Genomic DNA, 10,079 nt, shown 5'->3' on the forward strand with positions numbered 1-10,079 from the left:
TTTTCACATAAGCATTCTTTGTTTCCATCAGTGACAGCATAGCCATTGAGTCTTACCACTTATTACACGGGACGACCCATCCACAAACAGCCTTATCCCATCATGTCGTGGAGTTACTCTAAGGTCTGGTCTAACTTTAGTTTGATATTCTATGATATCTAAACAGTTATGGTTTGATGCCTTATTGTTCTCCTCTCCTTTCTTTTTTTTCCCTCCCCCCCGCCTTTCCATAAGAAACTGGCTGGATTTAGGTTAGGCACCTCCCCAGGAGGAACTTGGGGAGGCAAGGGACTGAGCAGCTGGCCTCCCAGGGTGCCTTTGGCTGAGCCCGGCTGGGTCTGGCCTTGGGCCAAGAGCTACTTGTTTGAAGAGCTGCCAGCCTGTAGCACCTTCCCTGATGGCACTCTCATTAACAAAGGCATCCCTGGCTCTTGCTTCCAAGTCACCATCCAACTCCCTGGCAGGCTGAGAACTGCACTTTCTGTATTCCACTGGCCACCCCTGCTGGTGACCCAGCAACTGCAAAGCGTCTCTGGTTTGTCCCACTGTGGGAGGGACTCAGTGGCTTTTCCTCCTTCTTAGCTGCAAGGATCTTCCCCCAGCCCAGCCAGGCTCTGGGAAACAGAACTTTCATACATCCCACAGGGACACATCTTGGCGGACTTCTCCCCAGCACGAGCTCTCTCTACTTCATAGATTGCAAATTGGCATCCTCTTTCACCTGTACTGGGTTTTTACTTTTATTGACTGAGCACCAGCATTTAAAAATCTTATTTCACATAAAAAGTCACAATTCTGGCCTCTGACAAAACAATCTGCAACATAGGACCGACACTGTCCGAACAGCTGAGCAGCCGCAGCCCCTTGGACAGGGCGTGCCCTCTTCAGTTAGCCGCAGCCCCCTCCCAGCCCTGCACCCCCCTTTTCGTCAGTTGCTGGCCCTGTAGTCATTTGAGTTTACAACCCTAGTTTTGATCTTCCCTCTGTATCCCCCCAGCCCTTCTGCAGCCTTACTGACAGCTGCCCCTATTGGACGTACAGCCTCTCGGTAAAGCAACAACAAAACCTAATGGTCATCTCATCCGTTTACCCTTCCATAATCTGAATCCTTTCCACCGCCTCCTGACGAACAGCATCTCGTCTTTGCTGTAGCCAACCCACTGCTCCTCGAGCAGCCTGATCCTAAACTCTCCTCCATATCCCTTTCTCACTTGCACCCCCAACCCCGGGGCCCTGTCCCTCCTCAGTGGCCACACTGCACCCCTTCCCTGCACCTCCTTGTTGCCTGAACCTCTAGAACCTTCCCCAGCTATGCCCGCCTCTCCACATCCTCTCACTTCCTCTTGTCCTCTTTGTTCCTTTTACATTATTTTTCTCCGCAGTCTGACCTCGGTGTCTCTCTTTAATCTGTCTTTTCCGGCCTGTCTTTTGCTCATTTTCTTCCTCTATTTCTCTCTGTCACCCTGTTTCCTTTTTCCCTCACGCTGTTTCTTTCCCTTTCTCCCTTTGGGCACCAGCTGAGCGGTGTGCTGCGCCCTGGCTCCCCGCTGTCCGTCTGCAGAGATGCGCAGCTCCGACTCTCCGGGCGCCAGCGCGCCTGCGCAGTCCCGCACTGTCCCGGCCGCTGAGCCCAGCAGCTCCGCACACGGCTGTGCCTGGCTCTCCCCCGCCTTCAGGGTCAGCGGCTTCATCTTTCTCTCTCTGTCTCTCTCTGGACCTCTATGTTTGCCGTTTCCTCTCCTTTACCTTTCTGATTTCCTTTCTTACTTTTTCTTTCTCCCTTGCCCAGTTGCTCTTTTCTTTCTTCTTACAAAAGCCTTTTGAGCTTCCCTCAGTAATTCCTTAATTGGTTTTTCATCCCGTGAATCAAGTTTTTTTCTTTTTTTTTCTTGCCCTTCCTTTGGAATCCACTAGGTAACAAACCATTCACCAAGTTTTTACAGTTTCTTAGTAATATTAGTCCGTTTTTCTTTTTTTGTTGTTGTTTTTTGATGGAATCTCGCTCTGTAGCCCAGGCTGGAGTGCAGTGGAGCCAACTCGGCTCACTGCAAACTCCGCCTCCCGGGTCCCAGTTCAAGCAATTCTCCTGCCTCAGCCTTTTGAGCAGCTGGAATTACAGGCACGAGCCACCATGCCCAGCTAATTTTTGTATTTTTTGGTAGAGACAGCGTTCCACCATGTTGGCCAGTCTGGTCTTGAACTCCTGACCCCGTGATCCGCCCGCCTCGGCCTCCCAGAGTAGGCCAGCTTTTACTCACAAAATTAATGTTTCAAAGGCCTTGCCNCTCCTGAGTAGCTGGAATTACAGGCATGTGCCACCAGGCTGGGCTAATTCTTGTATTTTTAGTAGAGATGGGGTTTCTCCATGTCAGGCTGATCTTGAACTCCCGACTCATCTCAAACTGCTACAGCCTCCCCAGTAGCTGGGATTACAGGTGATCCGTCCACCTTGGCCTCCCAAGGTGCTGGGATTACAGGTGTAAGCCACCACGCCTGGCCCGTACTTCACTATTGAAACAAACTTTTTTGTGTACAGAAGAAAATTTTTAAAATGGACAGTTAATAGTGTCAGAGATAGTGAAAATATGAAACCAGAGCTGCTTACAAGAAAGGAGCACTTGGCTGGGCCTGGTGGCTCAAGCCTGTAATCCCAGCACTTTGAGAAGCTGAGGCGGGCAGATCACCTGAGGTCAGGAGTTTGAGACCAGTCTGGGCAATGTGGTGAAACCCAGTGTCTACCAAAAATGCAAAAATTAGCTGGGCATGGTGGCAGGTGCCTGTAATCCCAGCTACTTGGGAGGCCGAGGTAGGAGAATTGCTTAAACCCAGGAGACGGAGGTTGCAGTGAGCAGAGATTGTGCCACTGCACTCCAGCCTGGGTGACAGAGCAAGACTCTGAGAAGAAAGAAAGAAAGAAGAAAGAGAGAGAGAGAGAGAGGAGAGAGAGAATAGAAAGAAGAAAGAAAGAAAGAAAAAGAAAGAAAGAAAGCAAGAAAGCAAGAAAGAAAGAAAGAGAAAGAAAAGAAAAGAGAAAAAAAAGAAAAGTCCAAGGTCCAAACACGATTACCATGCATTTCAGAAAGAGGATAGAAAATATCAGTACAGGCCGGGCGCGGCGGCTCACACCTGTAATCCCAGCACTTTGGGAGGCCGAGGCGGGCGGATCACGAGGTCAAGAGATCGAGACCATCCTGGTCAACGTGGTGAAACCCCGTCTCTACTAAAAAAAAATACAAAAAATAAGCTGGGCATGGTGGCACGTGCCTGTAATCCCAGCTACTCAGGAGGCTGAGGCAGGAGAATTGCCTGAACCCGGGAGGCGGAGGTTGCGGTGAGCCGAGATCGCGCCATTGCACTCCAGCCTGGGTAACAAGAGCGAAACTCCGTCTCAAAAAAAAAAAAAAGAAAATATCAGTACAATAATTCAAAAACACTTTCCATAAGAATAGATTGAAACCACCGTGAATTAAAGTATTGAAAAATGACATTGAACTTTCAAGAAGAGAACAGACATCCCTGCCAGCCTTGATGTTCAATGCTTTTGAGGGGAGGGGGGGAGTGTTTTTGGTTTTTTTTGAGACAGTGTCACCTTTTGTCACCCAGACTGGAGTGCAGTGGCCTTTAAAGCGTTTTTATTTTTTTGAGACGGACTCTCAGTCTGTCCCCCAGGCTGGAGTGCAATGGCACGATCCCAGCTCACTGCAACCTCCACCTCCCGGGTTCAAGCGATTCTCCTACCTCAGCCTCTCTAGTAGCTGGGATTACAGCCACGCCCCACCACGCCCTGCTAATTTTTGTATTTTTAGTAGAGACGGGGTTTCTCTATGTTGGCCAGGCTGGTCTCGAACTCCTGACCACGTGATCCGCCCGCCTCGGCCTCCCAAACTGCTAAAATTACAAGCAAGACACCGCGCCCGGCCTCTTTAATGCATTTAACAGTTATACACGTAGTGCCACATCACAAAGATAACCAGGTTTGAAAGAAATTGGTTTCCTTTGTAATCCTAAACGTTCTACTCTGCCCTTTGAAAGCCATTATTTGAAGAAGGGTGCACGGTCTTCCAGCTGGCCGCCAAACGCGATCTCCACAGGACACAGATTACCGCTTCTTGGTGGGAGACAAGGGGCGGGGACAGGAGGGAAAGGAGGGAGAGGCCGACGTCACTTCCCCGCCGGCTCCGGCAGCGGGTTGGTCGGCTCAGTGGCGGACGGGGACTGGGAAAGCGCTGCCGGTGACATCACGGAGAGGGCGACTTCTATGCAGATGAGGCGGCGCAGGGGCTGCTGCTTGGCCACCTGCTGCTTCCCGACGAAGGAGTTCCCCGCCGTGGGAGCGAGTCCCCGACCGCTGGTGGGACCGAGAGTCCCGGCTGTGTGTCCGGGCTAGGAGGGCTGGGGACGCGGTGCCCGCGGCAAGTGACCGTGCGTGTAAAGGGTGAGGCGTATGAGGCTGTGCCGGGGCGGAGGCGAATGAACTCATACTTACCTGGCAGGGGAGATACCATGATCACGAAGGTGGTTTTCCCAGGGCGAGGCTTATCCATTGCACTCCGGATGTGCTGACCCCTGCGATTTCTCCAAATGTGGGAAACTCGACTGCATAATTTGTGGTAGTGGGGGACTGCGTTCGCGCTTTCCCCTGGTTTTCGAGGTTTCAAAAATAGTTAATTGGCTTCATGAGCGTTTGATACGATAGCTTCCTGGGAACAAAGGACTTTGTTAGACAGTGGTCATGAAGTGTGTAATCCCAGCAGTATGCTAGAGAAGGCCCCCATGTTATCATCGCTCAAGTTCAGGGGTTTGAGGGCAATATGGCAAAGTCAATGCTAGTAGAGGAGAAACTAAGCTTTCTCTTTCCTAGATGGAAGCCAGTTGTGGGCATTTATTTATTTATTTATTTATTTTTTTGAGACGGAGTTTCGCTCTTGTTACCCAGGCTGGAGTGCAATGGCGCCATCTTGGCTCACCGCAACCTCCGCCTCCTGGGTTCTGGCAATTCTCCTGCCTCAGCCTCCTGAGTACCTGGGATTACAGGCACGCACCACCATGCCCAGCTAATTTTTTGTAGTTTTAGTAGAGACGGGGTTTCACCATGTTGACCAGGATGGTCTCGATCTCTTGACCTCGTGATCCACCCGGAGGACATTTATTAACAGCCCCCTTTAAACAGTCCACTGCAGTGCATGCTGTGAACTTGGCTCACTGAAACCTCCGCCTCCTACGTTCAAGCTATTTCGCCTCAGCCAGAGAATAACTCAGCCTTCCGGGTAACTGGGATTATAGGGGCAGGCCACCATGCCCGGTTAATTTTTTGTATTTTTAGTAGAGATGGGGTTTCACCATGTTGGCCAGGCTGGTCTTGAACTCCTGACCTCAAATGATCCACCCACCTCAGCCTCCGAAAATGTTGGGATTACCGCGCCTGGCCTGTTTACAGGTTTTACAGACACATTTGGTTTACAGGCTTTACAGACACATTAGTTCAATTGCGGTTAAGGTGTATTACATTGGGCCCAAGACAATTGTCTTTGTTTTCCAATGTGGCCCAAGGAAGCCAAAAGATAGACAACCCTGCTTTAAAGGGTTTGATTCATGGCTCACTGGGTTATGCTTTTGATATTTACCAGATTTGATTTTTTAAAAAGTGTTTTCCTGAAGCACCTTAAAGCTTTCCTAATAATATTGGAACTTAAACCAGATTGTATATAACAAAACCCAGCTGGAATCCAACTTCTAATCTTAGTGTCGGATCAAGTAGCAAGACACCCAGGGTGAGGGAAGCTGAAGATCATGCCTGAGCTATTACAACGCCCAGTGGACTGACCTTCCCTTCCCGGTGTACAAAAGAGTATAACAGTCGCTTCAATTCTATCTTCTAAGTGTCTCCTGTGTAGCCCAGGCTAACCCAGAGCTATCTAAATAAAGATGCCAATTCTGGGAATTAGTAAAATTGACACATTACAAATCCACCACAGGTCACTTCTTAACGTGGCATCAATGTACACCTTCCTCCTCCTCCTCCTTTTCCTCTTCTTTCTCCTTTTTCCTCCTTGTAAAACCATATTAAAGTTCAAATAAAGACAATAGGAAAATCATACTTGTTCTCATTCAATGAAAATATGCCAACCATTTCCCCAACATGATAAAGGCTTTTACTAGTCTTTGAATGACGTTCACTCCGTTTTTACTCAGATCACATTCCATACTGTTATTCTGTAATCTAAATACTGAGATTTTTAAAAGTTAATTATTAACAAACGTGCTAGCTAGGATGATGGAACAGGAGAATTCTCAAGAAAAATATTGGTAGAAAAAAATTGATTTGCAGTAGCTTTGTAGAAAAAAAAACAAAAAATATTGGTGAATATATACTCGTGTATGCATCCCAAAATGATGAAGAAATACTCATAACTATTACAAGGCCTCATTTCTGCAACTGTCACAGGCCCTACCTGGTATTTGTAACCATCTTCCCATGTGGCTGCTCACAGCCATTTCCTTTGGGCCTGGGCCGGTGGACATCAGCATGGGAAGCACCAGAACCCACGGTGCCCCCCACCTCACCATCCTCAGGTCTCCAGAAGTGGGATCCACCACGCAGGGACGTTTGCTGAATTCTAAACCAGCTCTGGGAATACAAGAACAGCTGCCTTTCAGAAACAGTTCAGGTCTCCATATTCCAGACTTCCTAGCAGGACTAATGCTCAATGTCCACACAGGAATTCTTGGTTCTCCTAAAACCCTGTGGTGGAATGCCTTCCTTCACCGAGCATTTATTGGGCGCCTGCTGGGTGCCAGGTTGGCTCTGGGATCAGCAAATGAGTTTAAAATGTGAACAACTCATGCCTCTGTGGTGCAAATGGTTAATGTGTTTGGCTGTTGGCTGAAAGGTTGGTGGTCCAAGCCCACTCATGGACAATACCTTTTACTCCGGCAAGATTCAGGCTTTTTGTTGAAAGACTTTAATCCTGGGAATCCTCCAGACCTCTACTAGCTTTAAATCAGATGCCAAAATATGCTGCGCAAAAACTCAAGATCCATGGAAGTTCCTAAAAAGAGGAATATTTCAGCAAAAGTCATTTTTCAATAGAGCCTGTGCCTGGGGCTTCAGAGCTTACCCCAGAGCCACTGCACATATTTTATCACTCCCTGAAGCTGGGTTTTTACAACTGCACATTCCTGGAAATCTAAAACTCCCAATAATTGAAAACAAGAAAATCCCAGTCTTCATTTGTGGTGAAGCGTCAATTTCTGGGTCTTTATTGTTGGAACTCACTAATACCGGCTGTTCTACCGCTCTTGTGGAATTGTTTGGTCGATGCTGGCACATGGTACTTGCTATGAAACACCATCTGGTGAGCTGGGAGGCAAGTAGCTAAAGAAAACATCATAAGAAACAGAAATCGGAGTTGAGTCCAGTCTCCTGCTCTGCAAACTTCTGCTGCAGTGGTCCCTACACCTATTGCTATAGCACCCCCACATTTTCTTTAAAGCTAAGAAAATAGGAATAGAGGATAGATTCTCAAACAGATATACCTAGAGCTAAGGTACAAGTCTTATTTTGATTCCTTCAGAGGTTTGGATGTCTTCGTTACCGCAGGCTTCTGTAACAAAATGCCATCTACTGGGTGGCTTAAATACTTATTTCTCACAGTTCTGGAAGCTGGGATGTCCAAGATTAAGGTGCCAGCAGGTTTGGTTCCTGGTGAGAGCCCTTTTCCTGGCTTCTAGATAGCAATTTCTTTTTTTTTTTTTTAAAGATGGCGTTTCACCATGTTGGCCAGGCTGGTCTCAAACTCCTGACCTCAGGTGATCCACCCACCTCGGCCTCCCAAAGTGCTTGGATTACAGGCGTGAGCCACCGTGCCCAGCCTAGATAGCAATTTCTCACCGTATCCTCTCAAGGCAGAGAGAGGAAGCTCTGGTATCTCTTCCTCGCCTTGTAAGTGTACTAATCCCATCATGGGGCTCCACCCCGATGACCTTATCTAAAACTATTTACTTCCCAAAAGCCCTACCTCCTAATACCATCACCTTGGGTATTAGAGCTCCAACGAATGAATCTGAGTCAGATGGACACAAACATTTAGTCAAAACAGGTGGCAACATAAAGAGACATTCCTCAAGAGTCTACAATGCCCTTCAGAGTGACCAGATTGCAAGGACTTGAGAACGGCCATAGGAAGGTGGCAGCAGGACTTGTCCTGCAGCTCTCTAGTTTTTTTTTCTCCTAGAGGGATTGGGGCATATGGGAGGAATAAGGGAATATCAAGGGATTACAGAAAAGCAAATGAAGTAGGAAAATTCACATCTCTACTTAAGCTCCCATTTCCCAAAGGAAGAAAAAATACTAACCTGGCTGTTCCGGTCATTTTTTTTTTTTTTTTTCTTACAAGAAGCATGGCTTTATTACTTTTATAACAAAGTAATTACTCACTTTGTAACTTTATATTAAAAACCTCAGACAAACCGGGCTATTTTCACCAGCTGTTAACTCAAACTTAACCTCAGGCTGAAGACACAGGGCAGGTCACTAACATATAATCACAACTTGTCCCTGGAGAGTTTAGGCCTGGCTCAGTCTACTGATTTAAATGTTAACCTCAGGCTGGGTGCAGTGGCTCAAGCCTGTAATCCCAGCACTTTGGGAGGTCAAAGTGGACAGATCACGAGATCAGGAGTTCAAGACCAGTCTGGCCAAGATGGTGAAACCCCGTCTCTACTAAAAATACAAAAATTAGCAGGGCGTGGTGGCAGGCACCCATAGTCCCAGCTACTTGGGAGACTGAGGCAGAAGAATTGCTAGAACCTGGGAAACGGAACTTGCAGTGAGCCGAGATCACGCCACTGCACTCCAGCCTAGGCAACAAGAGCACAACTCCATTTCAATCAATCAATCAGTAGACTGAAAGCAAAGTACTCTCAATAATGTGGCTGGGCCTCATCCATTCAGTTGAAGATCATAAGAGAAAAATGGAAGAGGATATTTGGCCTCCAAACTGCCTTCAGACTCAAGCTGCAATATCAGCTTTTCCCAAGTCTTCAGCCGGCTGGTCTACTCTGCAGATTCTGGATTTGCCAGCCTCCTCAATCATGTGAGCCAAGTCCTTAAAATCAATCAATCTGGCCGGGCGTGGTGGCTCACACCTGTAATCACAACACTCTGGAAGGCCTAGGCAAGTATATCACAAGATCAGGAGATCGATACCATCCTGGCTAACATGACAAAACCTCGTCTCTACTAAAAATGCAAAAAAAAAATTAGCCAGGCATGGTGGCACATGCCCATAGTCCCAGCTACTCAGGAGGCAGAGGTTGCAATGAGCCGAGATCCTGCCACTGCACTCCAGCCTGTGCAACAGAGCGAAACTCCATCTCAAAAGAAAAAAATTAAATATTTTTCTCTTTTTCTCTGTCTCTTTCTCTCTGTACTGTTTCTCCAGAGAAATCTAATACACCAATATATTTGTATCATAATTTTGAAGAGATCAATGATTCCATTATTAATATACTACATTAGTTATATATTGTATTATATATTAATGAGTAATGTTGCATCAATATATTTTAATATATCATTTATATAATTACAAACATTTTAAATTTCATTAACAGAAGAGTCACATTATTTAAAGTGACTGTGACTTTTTTTGTACAGTACTTACCCTGGCGATCATCATATTTTTCCATTTGGCTAGTTGTCCATATATTTATAACATAATCCTAGCCAATTTCTCCCCAGTTCTGTAAATCTCCCCTCAACACACAGCAACACACAATCGTTCTGGTTGGTTTGCTTGCTTATATGTTTGTTCAAGAACTTTTTCCTGCACTTTCCTACCTACTCCATTCTGGAAGACTTGCTCTTCAGGCTCATCCCACAGCTGTTATAATATTTCTCTCTGCTGTATCGTCTTGGGCTTTCCATTGCCTCTCTCTTTTGTTAGATCCCCTGCTTCATGGGTTTCAGGGGGATCGTTCTTCACTCACCTCTTTCTTTTGATGATGCATATCCTCCAGAATCTTCTATATAGCTGTTGTCTTAGAAATAAATTTTTTTGAGACACTGCATGTTGAAA

General features: G+C 46.7%; 1 non-coding gene across 1 annotated transcript; it reads left to right on the forward strand.

Annotated features, from left to right (window-relative positions):
* Nucleotides 1–4,478: 4,478 nt before the first annotated feature.
* Nucleotides 4,479–4,642, forward strand: LOC119468974. Its single transcript, XR_005197796.1, has one exon. It is a non-coding gene; the product is annotated as a U1 spliceosomal RNA (small nuclear RNA).
* The last annotated feature ends 5,437 nt before the right edge of the window (nt 4,643–10,079 follow it).

The sequence above is a fragment of the Cebus imitator genome, unplaced genomic scaffold (assembly GCF_001604975.1).
Source record: "Cebus imitator isolate Cc_AM_T3 unplaced genomic scaffold, Cebus_imitator-1.0 Scaffold543, whole genome shotgun sequence".
Classification (NCBI taxonomy): domain Eukaryota; kingdom Metazoa; phylum Chordata; class Mammalia; order Primates; family Cebidae; genus Cebus; species Cebus imitator.